This window comes from Pogona vitticeps, chromosome 6, assembly GCF_051106095.1.
Source record: "Pogona vitticeps strain Pit_001003342236 chromosome 6, PviZW2.1, whole genome shotgun sequence".
Classification (NCBI taxonomy): domain Eukaryota; kingdom Metazoa; phylum Chordata; class Lepidosauria; order Squamata; family Agamidae; genus Pogona; species Pogona vitticeps.
The window spans coordinates 100,180,688-100,196,186 of record NC_135788.1 but is presented as its reverse complement, the minus strand read 5'-3'; the positions used below and the strand labels follow the sequence as shown (position 1 = coordinate 100,196,186).

Genomic DNA, 15,499 nt, shown 5'->3' with positions numbered 1-15,499 from the left:
ACGTGACGGCGAATGACGTCACTGAATGTTGTTGTTAGTGTTTGGCGGCGGCGGCGGCGGGCGAGCAAAGCCAGCTGCAAAGATGGAGGAGAAGAGGAAAAGGAGGAGGTGGTTGTGGTTATGAAGGGCTGCCGTGGCAGGGACAGCCGGTTATAGTTCCCCCCCTTTTTTCCCCTCGGTGGTGGTGGTGGAAGGGGGAAGGAACACATCTGGGGCAGGCTGGGCCCAGTAATTGCAAGCTTTCCATCCTGCATGAACATCTGCAAGGAAAAGCAGCAGCAGCAGTAGGAACGCGCCATTTTCCCGATCTTCTGGCAGGTAAAGGAAGAGACCGAGAGTCCTGAAGCGCCCTGGTGCAAACCCCGCTTGCTTCCCTCCTCTCAGCTGCTTCTTTCGCCCGCCTCTGCTTGCCTGCCTGCTCGCCCGCCCGCTCGCCCAAGCTGTTGCCGCTGCCTGCCTCTTGCTGCCGCGCGGCTCCTGTGGGTTGGGAAAGCCCGAGCCGAAGGAAGATTCCGGGGAAGCTTGCAAAAGAGTAAAACCAAGGGGACAGGGCGCCAGAGAGGCCGTCGGGCGCTGCCGTCTGAGTCCGGCGTTTGGAGTGCCGGCGGCGGTGCAGGAAGCCCGGCCGAGCGCGTCCCCCAGGCGCGCTGAAGTTTTGCCTCAAGAAAACTCCCTGAGGCGTGTGGGATGCGTGGAGGAACTGAAAGGCTGTAGTGTGTGTGTATGCGCGCGCGCGAGGGAGCAAGAGAGAGAGGGGGGAGAGGACGTGTATGTGTGCGAGTGAGTGAGAGGGTGAGGTGGAGAGTTTAACGGTCTTCAGGAAAGGTAGCCATGCCCAATGTTAAGTATGTGGCACCCAGTCCAAGGTGGAGTTGGGCTGTTGCCTGCCAGGCCACTCCTCCCTCCGCCTCTTGCTCTACCACTGAAAATTGTGGCTTGTATGTATGTTAGTGTATATAGTTGTGTGTGTAATGGGGGAGGAGTGTGTACATAGCATCCAAAAGCGCCTGGCCTCAGGCCAGGAAGACTGGAACCAGCGCAGATAGCTCAGTCCTAGTAGTACCAGAAAGGAGAAGGAAAAGTGTGTCTCTGTGTTGAACTCCTCAAGAGGAGGTGAGGGTGCCAAGGATGAAATCCTATTCAGCACCCAGATTACTCTCTCTCTCTCTCTGTGTGTGTGTGTGTGTTTATGCACATGTTGTGTATCACCGTTGCATTCCCCTTTGCTCTTCTGAAGGGGAATGAAATTATGTTTGCTTTTTGCCTGCCTTCCTCTCCAGTCATTTCCCAATATCTTGGGAGGGAGCATGTTCTTTTGCAGGTTTCAGCATCTCCTTCATGTTGCTCTGTAAAACTCTACCCTGAAACTGCCTTGTGAAGTTTGTATTTGGTTGCCAAAGCAACTGCAAGGAAAAAAAAGGAAGTGGGGGGGAATGTTAATTAGTCCTCCCTGAATTATGCAGCTTAGCATACTAATTTATCTCAGAATGCCACCACTGTCTGTTTAAATGACTTTTTTTCTCTATTTGATTATGACAGTAATAAGCACTTTGATGTGTGAAGATGGCTTGTACAGAGAAAAATGTTCATATAGATAGTGGCATTTCATAGGTTTGTGTTTGTAACTTGCTAAAAATATTAAGAAGACAGGTGTGCATATCAGAATGAGATAGGGAAGGGTTGGAGGGTTAGGAAAGGAACAAATAGACATATTTCTACAGTATTGATTTGCTGTTATTAACAATGAGATATTCTTTACTTACATCATCTTTACTGAACTTGTGTAGAATATGGACTTGGGGCTCTAGTTTCATCTGGAGGATGCTCTTGATGAAAGGTGTGCAGATAACTTCCAGAAGGTGAACTGTGTTATACTGTTGCAGTAAAAGCATCAGGAAATCTGGTGGCACATTGAAGGCTAAGGTTAATCCTGTTATATCTTTTGGTGGACTAGAGTTCAGTAAATCAGATGCACAATGAATATGTTGTTGGTGTATGTGTGCTCTTGCCTGTGTAGAGTGCTTATATAGACTGTAGGGTAGAAAGGGGCAAATTCTATTGAAAGCGTAAGAAAAGCATTTATGAAAATGGTAATCGATAAGAATGACATTGTGCAAAGATAGCTTGCAGCTTTCCCGCCTGAACTGTAGATGGACTTCATAGAGCAGTTAATGATTCTTAGATCATTCATAGTTTTGGCCATAGATGTGACTAGTTTTTAATGTCTGGGTGCTTGTTATTTTTATGTTAGCTTCATTTTTAGAATGCTTGGGTAGAACTTTTTTTAAATAAAGGAAACCTGTTTCCTGAAATTTTGCTTTCTTTCTGAGTGGAACTGAGGTAATAAACAGCTCCTCTCTTGAGGTTGTGGAAAATGCAAGCGAAATTGTTTGCAGGGAACGTGACAAAAGGGGTGTTCTTGGATCTGGAGTACAGTACTGAGTTTGGGGGAGTTCAGGTTCTCTGATCAGTTTCTTGTGCAAAAATATACTTCTAGCCAGATAATTTTACATTCTTTTTCTTTTTCTCCACTACATTCAAGCTGGGTATTATGCTGTTATTGGAAAAGCAACTTAAAATGACTTTGGAATCAGTGATGCATGACTGCCCTTGGAAGCAGCTGGACTTTTCCTAACCTTTCAGAAGTGACATTTGCAAGCTGCAGTCACATGGTCTTCAGATCTATCAAATTAAAAAGTTCTGAAGACTGCTTTCCATCTTGTTTTCTGAACTCTGTAATTATTTAACGTCATGTCTTGGCTGATACAGTTATTTCCCATTCATGCATGTTCTGATGGACTCCTGACAGTGTGTAACTTAGCATAGGAGAATCTAGGTTGAAAAGAAGAAAAAGTGATGATTCCTAAGGCTGAAAATTCCTATTTATACTAATCCTATGTTCTTTTCGTTATAGGACCATTTTGTTTGAAATGGCGTTGACTGACATGATTCCTGCACAATGTAACAGGGTTGTAGGGGACAGCTTTAGTTCAGCAGGCTGCTCTTGCTCCTGGAATCTGGTTTTACTGTTAACTCCCTGGCTGGCAGGATATACCTCTGCAAATTTTTCAGCTAGGTCAGTTGGCAGGAGATCCTTCTGGATTTTAGATCTTTTTCACCATCTCCTGTAGTGGATGGCTAGCCTTTTCGCCTGAGCTACCTAGGGCTCTGTGCTTTGTAGCCAGGTACCATAATCTGATATATCTGTTTGATTATTCTTTGTTAGTGTTTGGGAAAGTACTTTTTTGAGATTGTGAATCCCAAACTCTGTCTGCCAGCATTTGGCTGCTGGCTACACCGGCTGGGTGAGTATCAGAGTTGGAGCGCAGAAAGATACTTTTCTGAACTATAGTCTCTGGAAGAAGTATGTCCCATACACGGATTAATGTGTTTTTCTTGATTGATTTTCTGTGTTGTGTGGCAATTGAAGCTGGCTGAATAGCTCAGTGAGTTGGAATTTAAAAAGCGTTAACTCCAAACAATCACACTATTTTCTCATTTATTCTTTCAGTTCCCTAAAAATACAGGCATGTTGGCCAGTTAGGTCACTGAGTTAGTTAGGTATCTGGCTGCAGAGCCGAAAGTTAGGAGTTAGATTCTCCACTGTGCTTCCCAGGGGAACAGCCAGCCTGTGTAGCCTTGGGCAAGCTACATAGTCCCACAGCACTCCCAGAAGAAGGAAAAGATAAATCATGTTTGAAAACCATAACAAGGATTGCCAGAAATCAAAATTGACTTGATGGCACGTAATTAATTAAATGGCAGTTGATATGTTGGGCAGGAAATATCTAGTTGATGCTGAGCCCATTGGACTCTAGTCTGGGGCCTTCACAGTATAGCCCCCTTAGCTGTTTTTTCAGCCTCTAATATTCCTAAAACTCCCCTCACCCTTTTCTGGCAAAACAGAAACAGCAGCTTCTGTAAGCCTCCATGTATGCTGATTCACCTTTTAAATAGGTAACTTCCCTCCTCACACCAGTTATCATCCCATCATATAAATGTTGTGGAAACATTTTTCTTTGGGGGAGAGATTTTGTTATAGGCTTTTGTCCCATTTTGGTTTCATTTGTTGTGTTTATTGCAATTCTTTGATGTTTGTACTGCTCCCCTGGATTGTCCTGGGAGCAGAAAACTGACACCTGAACCTTCTATAGAGTTCCCTATGTTTCACTAGTTTCTTGTTATGGACTCTGCTTCAATCCCAGGCCCCCATATTAAAGAAACTCTATAGCCTTTATAGTTCTATTGATGGAACTGAGAATGGTCAAAACACTTCAGCCCCTGGCTAGAGCAAGTACTTTTGCCTTGTTGTTATTAAGTGCCATTAAGTCAGAACCAACTTATAGCAAGCCTAACAGGGCTTTCCAGGTAAGTGAGATATCTAAGAAGTAGTTTTGCCAGTTTTACGTCTCCAGCTGAGCCAGGATTCCAACCCAGGCCTCCAGAATCCTAGGTCATCACTTTATCCACTATACCACACTGGGTTTAGTGAATAGAGTGATGAACTAGGGTCAGGTCTAGGACTTTGCCTATCCTAGACTACACCATACAGGTTACTGTATTTTTCCGCTTATAAGACACAACTTTTTCCTAAAATCATTACACTAAAAATTGAGGGGCATCTTTTTACACAGAAGTAAGCTGATGGAGGGGCATGGTGGCGCTGCAGGTTAAACTGCAGAAGCCTCTGTGTTGCAGGGTCGGAAGACCAGCAGTCGTAAGATTGAATCCATGTGACGGAGTGAGCTCCCGTTGCTTGTCCCAGCTCCTGCCAACCTAGCAGTTCGAAAGCATGAAAATTCAAGTAGATAAATAGGTACCACCAAGGTGGGAAGGTAGCGGTGTTCCGTGTGTAGTCGCGCTGGCCACATGACCACGGAAACTGTCTATGGACAAACGCTGGCTCTACGGTTTGGAAACAGGAATGAGCACTGCCCCCTAGAGTCAGACACAACTGGACATTTGTCAAGGGGAACCTTTACCTTTACTTAAGCTCATATAGCTGAGGAGAGAACAAAATGGCACATACCTTGCCTCTGTAAACAGGATTCCTTCAGTCACAAGGCTTAGATCCCTACAGTTAGGAGACTTAGATCCCTACAGTCATGAGCTTTATGGAATTGACATCAAGTGATCCTGAACAAACCAATTGAAACACACCGTGTTGAAGGTGGAGCTTGTAGGTTCAGATTCAACAGAGACTTAAAATGTCAGAGTGTTTTGAGCCCAGAGGCTGTATTCTCAAAGCTAAGTTTTCTTAATTTGGGGGTTAGAAAAGGGGGGATGTCCTATAAACGGAAAAATACGGTATATAGTTCCTAAGGGAGGTAGGAAAGTGGGATAAAAAACAAATAAATGGATACATTTTCCATGCTGCTTATAATTTAGATTTGATAGTTTTTTTGAGCTAGGAGAAAGAGAACTTTCAGTGATAGCCAAATGAATTTGGTTTTTCACATTATTGGCATATCTTCCTATCTGCTGTAACCAAACATAAAGGTGCTGCTGCTCTGATGCCCAAACTGAATTGACATCCATTTGCCACATACTGCCTGTTCTTGCTTCACTATGTCTGTGCTCAGATAGAAATCAAAGAAGCCCAGATAAATTTGTTAGCTCAGGTGAGCTTGGTATTTGCAAAAAAATGGTTGTAAGGTAACAATACATGAATGGAATGTGAATATAAACCACAAAATAAGAGCTGCTACCATGCATTTAAATATGAAATAATAATTATTGGGAATACGCACACAAACATAAAAATAGGCACTACATATCTATGTCACATGTCTATGCTTATTGTTAGAAGTTCTCAACAATCTCTGCCTGTTGCATTGGATCAGAGTCATTAACAGACCAAGATGCAATTTGTTGCTGCTAATGGAGAAAAATGTGAAATATTCTTTAGAAACCATGGCCACAAATCTTCAAAGAGATAGAAAAGACAAGTGTTATGTCACTGCTTTCATCAGGAAGAATACAAGTCAGAGTTAAGGTATGAAACCCTAAACCATTGCTTGGTTGCAAGACCCAGTGATCATTGCTGGTGTAGCCAATAGTGAGGAATAGTGGAGGACCACAAGTAGCCTAACTTTTTAAAAAAATCTTTTGGCAGAAGAAACAACTGAAAGAACTTTTCCTCTTCAGCCAAACTGATCTGGTGGCTTCTAAAGAAGATTTAGGCCAAGCTTCACATTAAATGCAAACGTGTACAATGGTGCCTCACTTTGACGACGTTAATCCGTTCCAGCGAAATCGCTGTAGAGCGAAATCGTCATCAAGCGAAATAAAAAAGCCCATTGAAATGCATTGAAAACCGTTCAATGCGTTCCAATGGGTGAAATACCTGCTTGTCCAGCGAAGATCCTCTATAGGGCGGCCATTTTCGGGTGCCTGTAAAGTGAAGAATCCATCCCTAACACAGCGGGGAGCCATTTTGCACAGTGGGTGGCCATTTTGAAACCTGACGATCAGCTATTTTCTGATCATCGTAAAGCAAAAAAATCAGTTCCCGAAGCAGGGAACCGATCGTCGTAAAGCGTTTTTTCCCATTGAAACATTGTTTTGCGATTGCAAAAGCGATCACAAAAACTAATCGTCCAGCAGAGTTGTCATTTAACGAGGTAATCGTTAAGCGAGGCACCACTGTATTGATAGTCTTAATCATTCCCTTTTTCTCAATGTGTGTCCATCATTGTGGAATGTAAGCATCTGTGTTACACCTGATTAGACTATTTGTTCACATAGATCAGGGAAGAGCAATTTTAGGTGGTCTGGGAGCCACTCCCCCCAGGGGTTAAATAATTGTCAAAAATCAGGAAAACAAAAGAACACCAGAGGTTTTTGGAAGTCACTTTCGGCTTTGAAAAGTGGACTTTTTTGGTAGTATATAGTGTGACAGGGGCTGTGACCTGTTTGAAAGGTGGATAGCTACTGCTAGATCAGCAATTCTCCCTTCTTTACTGGGAAAATAGAGGTCTGTGGGAGATTTGGGGGCCACAGAAAACACCTTGAGGCTTGTGCCTGATCTATGTTGTCTGCCCTTATAACGTCTCAGATCTTTACCCTCAGCTGCTGCTTGATATTTCTAACAGTCATAATTTTAAAGTTGCCTGTGATTGAACCTGGGACCTTCTGCATACAGCATTTGTGCTTTACTCCCATAGTGTGGTCTTCCACTGCTTTGGAAGGAATTGACTGGAAAGAGAAGTAAAGGAGTTAATCCCCCCATACACACCTACCAAGGTTCAGAATTTAGGATTCCAGTAACTGTTGCAACCCATAACAATCGACTGTTTTGCAGTAGATAGCGGAGAAAGGGAGACACTTAACCACTCGTATGCATGCTACTTTTACCTACAGCTGCCTTGTCACCTTCATTGGGGTTGTACTCTTTCATACTTTTGGACTGGCACCCTCAGAATTCTCCAAGAATTCTGCAATCGGAATTCTCCGAGAATACTGCAGTCGGAATTCTCCGAGAATACTGCGGTTGGAATTCTCCGAGAATACTGCGGTCGGAATTCTCTGAGAATACTGCGGTCGGAATTCTCCGAGAATACTGCGGTTGGAATTCTCCGAGAATATTGTGGTCAGAATTCTCTGAGAATACTGCAACCAGAATTCTGGTAGTGGCTACCCACAAACACACATGTTCAGATCTCTAGATTTTGTCTCTACTGCAAGAGAAGGGTTGTTTGTTTATCTCCAGTCCTCCTGCATTCCCACTTTTGACTTCTCCAGCCTTTGTCTTAGTTTTTAAAAAAGAAAGCTGTCATGGTGGTTTCTGAGAGTTATAGTTTTGGGGGAGGCATCCTCTATAAAGCTTAATGGGCAGCAAGACTGTGACAGCCAACATTGCCTGCTTCCCAGGAAGGCCTGGCTTTGGCTTGTCAGACACATGACCCTAGTCTGGATTTATTTGTGGCTCCAACACAGCAAAAAAACAAACTGTCAGGGGAAGAGTTAACTACCTGTCATTCCTTCAGTGCACTGCTTTGTATGTGATTGATTCTGAAGCTTGTATGTATTTTCAGATGTGTACTTCTGGTTCATCTGTGTCCTGTTGAAATGCATGAGAATTGCTTTGGCATGGAGATGTGAAAAGTGAAGTCCCATATTCTCTTGCTCATTCCTGCCATCTGTAATTTATAAAGTGCCAAATGTGTAAAAACCAGTATGGTGTAGTAGTGGATTAGATTAGGACTCAGGAGGACTTGGTTCGCATTCTCATTCAGCCATAGAAATTGGTTGGGGGAGCAGAAATGATAAACCATGTCCTGAACATGTCACATACTTCTAAAACCCTGCTAAAAGGTAAAGGTTCCCCTTGACAATTTTGTCCAGTCGTGTCCGACTCTAGGCGGCGGTGCCCATCTCCGTTTCCAACCCATAGAGCTAGCATTTGTCTGCAGACAATCCTCCGTGGTCACGTGGCCAGCGTGACTAGACATGGAACCCTGCTAGGATCTCCATAATTGACTTGTAAGTGTCTTGACAACATATAACAACAAAATATGCTGTTCTGTATGCAAGGAGAATTGGAACTGCTGAACACTTGTGAGTTCTCTGCATAGTTGGCTTGATGCAGTATCTCTCAAGTTCTCAACCTCAAGAAGAATCCATCTGATTTGACAGCAGGGTACAAAACTAGATTTGGTTTCCACAAATCTTCCGTTACAGTCGCCCAGTCATTAGAGAATTGTGGTGGTTCATAGATCCTAATGGAAGAACACTAGGCTTTTCTATCAGTTCGCCAGGGCGTTAGCTCCTAAGCAATAACTCCATAACACATGTCTATAAAACTGCACATTTCTCCTTTGTCTGGAGAAAAGGCAAGTGGCCTCTGTTGTTCAGAGAAGGAGTAACTTGTGACTGATTTTATCAAGCACCTTTCTCTTGAAGTACTAGGGGTGCTTAGCTGCACTTTTGTTGAAATGCAACATAGGAAACACATTACTTTTTATTTTCTAGGGAATCTGTCCTCCCCTCTTTCTATGATCCTTTCCTCTCCCACTATATGGTCCCTTTGAGGAGATGACATTGCCTCTGTTTAATGCCCCACATGCTATGTCAATATTTTTCTTTTCTCAGCCTTGATTGCTGTTTTGTCTTTGATCACCTACCCTAGCTGTTGCTTGTCTCTTTTCTACAGGTTCTTTCTCATGTTCAAACATGCCACAAGACCCCTCATTCTTAAAAATGAAGTGTGAAACTCTTCTTGAACCTTCTTGTCATATTGCTAGTGTTGCAACAAAGAAAGTTGGTCTCAATTCTAGTTCAACTGGGAGTGGTAAAACTGTATCCCAAAGACTCATGTGGACTCCATGCAACTGAATGTTTTTTCTGTAGGAAAAAAAAGGTTCTTGAGTATAAGAAAATAAAAGGCTCGTCTTCAAACCCTGCACTCACTTTGTGCCTGCAAAATGAAGTGATGTAGCACAGACTATACTGTACTGTAACTCAATTTTCAATGAGATTTAGACAAAGGCTTCCTCTTCTCTATAGTTATTTCATGATGGGGCAAAGGGGCCCCTGTGTGAGCCACCCTGACTTGGTGTCCAAGACGGGTGTGTGATCTTAGGAAGGCTGAGGGCCATTTTTCAGGCTTACCAGTGCATTGACGGCTGCCCTCTTAAGAGCAAGGCCAGAAGTTTAAGAATGCAGTGGTTACATACTATAGAGGTTGGTACAGTAGATTTTTGTTAACTGAAAATATGGAATTCTAACTAAAAACGGTTTGGCACTTCAGTGATCAAAATATTTTACTTTACTTTAAATTTGGGGTTTGTGGAGAAACCCTAGGAATACCTGAGTTACCTTAAAATTTAGTGAAATTACTCACCATGCCCCTTGAGAGCACAAGTGTTGCAACCATTGACAACCTCTCTCTTCATCTGTTCGACAAGGTGAGAAGATGTGTTTGTTTTTTCTCTTCCCACATTCAAACTTTCTGCCATACTACTAGCTTTTGCTCCAAAGCTTGTACTAATTTGCCAACAATATACAGTACAGTGGTGCCTCACTTAACAATTACCTCGTTAAACGATGAAACCGCTATACGATGACTGTTTTGCGATCGCTTTTGCGATCACAAAATGATGTTTTAATAGACAAAATCCGCTTTGTGATGGTCGGTTCCCTGCTTCGGGAACCGATTCTTCACATTATGACGTTTTTAAAACAGCTGATTGGCGGCTTCAAAATGGTCGCCCGCTGTGTAAAATGGCTCCCCACTATGTTTTTGGATGGATTCCTTGCTTTACAGGCACCGAAAATGGCCGCCCCTATGGAGGATCTTCGCTGGACGGTGAGTTTTTCAGCCCATTGGAACACATTGAACGGGTTTTCAATGCCTTTCAATGGGATTTTTTATTTTGCTTAATGAGGATTTAGCTCTACAGTGATTTAGCTGGAATGGATTATCCTCGTTAAGCAAGGCACCACTGTACTTACATTTAATGAGTTACTCCAGAAAAGGGCAGTTAACAAATAGATAATAATACCACATTTCACAAATAACATGGCAAGTGGGATTGATATTGGAAGTGGAACAGTACTGAGGGATGGAATTTTTAAGTATTTCTAGTGGATATTTTGGTTTTATGCCATTCTTTTATCAATCATAAGGTTCCTTTCTAACAGAATGAACACAGCAAGCAACGTGAAATGTTACTTTTTGAATGTTACACCATGTAACTACAACAAACTTCTTTCTTTTAACACTATAACAAGTAATGGGAACAAATTACTTCTAAAAAGCAACTTATTTTCCAAGCGCTATCATGTGCCTTACGCAGCTTGTATCTTTTCATTTTTATCCCTTGATCTTATTTTGGACACTCCCAAGCTATGGCAAAAACTGGGTAGAAAAGGAGAATATAGATTGGGATATATAGGTTAGGGAGGGGTGTGTGTGTGTGTGTGTGTGTATAATTTTATAATAGATAAATAAAAATTTTAAAGCAAGGAGTGCAGAGCAGGGATGAGAAGCCTCTGGTTCACAAGGCATTTCCTGTCCAGCCCACAAGGTTCTTCTACTATTATCTCTGCTCAGTGATCAGAAATAAGTTACCGTATTTTTCGCTCCATAAGACGCACCTTTCCATAAGACACACCAATTTTTTAGGAGAAGAAAACAGGAAAATATAATCTGTTTTCTTCGCTCCATAAGACGCACAGACTTTCCACACCCCTGTTTTGTGGGAAAAAAGTGAGTCTTATGGTGCAAAAAATACAGTATTTAAAACTCAGGAAGCTGTGGCAGATAATTTAATTGTAGTTTGCACCCTGAGGAGTTCTTTCACTTGGGCTTCCTCCGAAGTAGATATGCATAATATTGAGCTGTGTTTTGTAAGCTTGATGGGAAAATATCCAAACTGAAAATAATTACATCTGGTGCCTTGCACTTCACTTTGGCCAGTGATTTGAAAAATGGTGTTCAATGCCTGATGTAGAAACTATTCAAGGCAGTGAAAGAGCATGTGCCTTTTAACTCTGTCTGAAAATGTGTGCAGATCACCTGATGCATAAAAACCTTGTATTAGCTTTTCATCTCAGCTTTCATACAGCACAAAATGCCTAGACTTAACTTTAAAGCTTTCTACAAGTTCTATTTTCCTGTTCTTATTTAATAGTATTTACCTGCCAATGACCTTCGTTCCTCCAGTTCTGCTGTTCCCCACAATCTGAATTATATTGTTTGCATCTTTTTTGAACTTTTCCAAAAAACAAAGTGTTACATAAACAACTTTTTCAGAGTTCATTTTTATAATCTGAATGGACTGTGTTTTACAACTTTATATGTTTAACATTCCCATAAACAAGTGAGGAAAGTTTAAGTGAGGTTTTGGTCCGAAACAGCCAGTGCTGTTCCTCTTGAAAAACACTTGTGAACTTTGATCATGGTATCTCAGGCTTTTAATGCAAAAGGCTGGACTGGATGAATCCCAAGCCGGAATTAAGATTGCCGGAAGAAATGTCAGCAACTTCAGATATGCATATGATACCACTCTGATGGCAGAAAGTGAGGAGGAATTAAAGGACCTCCTAATGAGGGAGAAAGAAGAGAGTGCCAAAAATGGTCTGAAGCTCAAAATAAAAAAAAAAACTAAGATCTTGGCCACTGGCCCCATCACCTCCTGGCAAATAGAAGGGGAAGATATGGAGGCAGTGACAGATTTTGCTTTCTTGGGCTCCATGATCACTGCAGAAGGTGACAGCAGCCACAAAATTAAAAGACGCCTGCTTCTTGGGAGGAAAGCCATGACAAACCTAGACAGTGTTTTTAAAAGCAGATGCTGTACATTACCTTGCCTACAAGGTCCGCATAGTCAAAGCTATGGTTTTTCCAGTAGCGATGTATGGAAGTGAGAGCGGGACCATAAAGAAGGCTGACAGCCGAAGAATTGATGCTTTTGAATTGTGGTGCTGGAGGAGACTCTTGAGAGTCCCCTGGACTGCAAAGAGAACAAACCTATCCATTTTGAAGGAAATCAACTCCAAGTGCTCACTGGAAGGACGGATCCTGAAACTGAGGCTCCAATACTTTGGCCACTTCATGATAAGAGAAGGCTCCCTGGAAAAGACCGTGATGTTGAGAAAGTGTGAAGGCAAGAGGAGAAGGGGACGACAGGGGACGAGATGGTTGGACAGTGTCATCGAAGCAACCAACATGAATTTGACCCAACTCCGGGAGGCAGTGGAAGACAGGAGGGCCTGGCGTGCTCTGGTCCATAGGGTCACGAAGAGTTGGACACAACTTAACGACTAAACAACAACAACAAATCTCAGGCTTTAAAGCAGATAATCACATTACAATGGATTTTGCACCTTTTCCTTTTCCTCCTGGAACCAGGCATAGGAACTCAACTGGTGTTAAAATTTAAAATGCAGAATAGCGTCTTGCATGAGTGTGTCAGATTTTCTTCCAGTTTCTTAATGTTCAGTTGCAGGTACCATGTAATGAGTGCAGAAATAAATGGAATACTGAATGCTTGAATAAAACAAAACTGCCTGCACCCTCCAGGAGCTCTGGAGGTGCCCTTGCTCCTTTGCTACTGTGAATCCCAACCCCACTTTTGCTGATTTCCTATCTATTTCATGAGGATCACTCATTGTCTGCTCAGACACTCAAACATTACATTCAAGTGTGTGTCTTGAAAATATGATGAATAGTATTCTATCCTTCTGTGATCTCAATTTCCAAGGTGTATACTGTGTTACAATATACATTCATTTTTCTTCTTCCCCTTCAAAATTAGTACAGGAGTTAAATCAGTTATCACTCCATAAAAATGGATACAAGGACAAAAGGTTGGGACATTCCAAAGGGTCAAAGTATATCTCTATGGTTGTGGTAAGGTTTGCCTAACTCCACCACACCTTTGTTTTCAGCCTTTAGATACCATTCATTTAACACTGTCTTCTAGGAGATTTATTTAATTTAAAATTGTAGAACACTAAAGCCCGAACATAAGTAGATTAAAATGCCTCACCACAATGGAAACTAAGTAGGTAAAATGAAACCAGTAATTGTCGAACAGTGCCCAGAGCAGAAAATGAAAGATTGGTGGCATAAAAGGCATTTTAAACAAAGTTCTAAAACTTTTTAGATGCTTAGAATATTAAAAACATCTTCAAGTGGAGCTGAAAGGACTGCAGCATAGTAGCTCGACCATTCCACTATGGTGGTGGCACCACTAAAAATGCTTTTTAAAATAAAATTGCTCAGTAGTTTTCTCTTGTCTTCAAAAGAAAGACGAAGATTATGTCAGTATTTGGGAAGGTAAAAAGGTTTATCTGAAAGAATAATCCTTCAGGGAAACTTCTCCCAAGCCATGGAGGGCTTTATACAGTACTTTGAAAGAAACACTTTGACTTGCATCCAGAAACAGACTGATAGAGAGTGTACTTTTGGTGTAATGTGATGAAAACAGTCAATCCCAGTTAACAGCCTTCTTTATTTTATTTTGGACCATTCAACCTTTTCAGCCCATTTTCCAACTCAGACCCATATATAACACATTACTGTAGTCCAGCCGTGAGGTTACCAGGCCATGGGTAACTATAGTTCTGCTATCTCTGTCCAGATAGGGTTGCTATATCAATCTAAGCTGATGAAAGACACTTGGTGTATTTATTTCACATTAATGCTCCCATTCTGCACAGGAAAGTGGTTAAGTGAATGTGTGTGTGAAATAGGGAGGGAGGGAAAGAGATTGTATCACCTGGGAGATATGTTCATACCCTTCTGCCTCCCTGGGACACTCCTACATCCAGCAGGTGTTGAAAATTTAAGTAAAAAAAGTGTCACAAACATGTTTCTTTGGGATCTTTCTTCATATCAAAGACTGCACTGTACAGTGTGTTTCATTTTCCCTGTCCTTCCCTGGTAAAAAGGCCGTTGTTGGAATAAATAATGTTTGTCCTACATGTGCACTCTAATTTCATTATGATTTCTTGTTCTTCAGGGAAAACTCTACTTTGGGCTATATTTTGTATTTTCCTTTGCAAATGGGTATAGCAGATCGAGTGGCATTTTTACAGAATGACACCCCTGCTTATACTGCATGTTTGTTCAGGTATCTCAGTGGTCCAATACAATTCTCTCATACATGGACAAATGGAGTGCCAAACAGGGGAGATGGAACTAAAAGCTTCAATTTCCCCCTAGTCTTAGATGACAAATTAGGTGGAGCTGTTGCCAAGCTAGTTTGGTTTAGTTTGATAGTAGACAGTGGATGGCAGTCAAAGTATGAGGTTGCTTAGTGGCTAAAGAATGCAAATGGAAGGCAGCTCCTTTGGAGTTGGTGCTTGATTTCTTGGTTGGGAGTGAGGAAATTAAATGACTTAAGGGATGGATAGGATCCCAAGGCCAGTTTTGTCAGTCTTGGACTTTACCAGATTTCCTCTGCCCTTGCCCCCTCCACTCACCCCACCTCCACTGAAAGAAAATAAGTGTCAAAAAGATGAATTACCAATTTTGGGTAACCCCAGAAGTAGAGATTCAACTTTAAATAAAGGCCTCTTGTATCTTTTTTTATTAAAAAACAAAACAAAACACCACCCTTCCTGCCTAGCTGGAAGTGGATATGTGGTTATTGCCAGTTTTTAATTTATTCTCCCTCCCCATCAATTTTGATGTTTTTTTTTAGCTGCTGGTGTGTCCTGGAGTCATGACATTGGTCTGCTGGAGCTTGCCTGCACTTGCTCTAAAATTGATGTTGATACAAGTGACATTGGTGATACCTCCTCCTAGCTATGCCTTGCATTTTTAGGTTTGCTTTGCAGGCTCATTGTTTCTTTGTCTCCTATGCCTATGCTGTTCAATCATGTACAGGTAGATTTTCCATGTATCTTTCTTGTGAGACTTCTCTGTCTGAAAAAAGCAGTGATAGGAGCAGACAAGTCTAGGAGCTTTACTCTAAGCCTGTTGAGGAAGCTAGAAACATTAACACCAGAGTAGGAATTATCTAACTGCAGTCTCTTACCATTAGTT

The 15,499-nt window shown here is 41.9% G+C and overlaps 1 protein-coding gene across 2 annotated transcripts in view; it reads left to right on the top strand.

Annotated features, from left to right (window-relative positions):
* HDAC5 (histone deacetylase 5) overlaps window positions 1-15,499 on the top strand; it is a 129,614-nt gene continuing 114,115 nt past the window's right edge. For both annotated transcript variants that reach the window (XM_020793981.3, XM_020793978.3), the window contains exon 1: window positions 1-318. The gene's annotated coding sequence lies outside the window, so the exon portion shown is untranslated. The remainder of the gene's footprint in view (window positions 319-15,499) is intronic.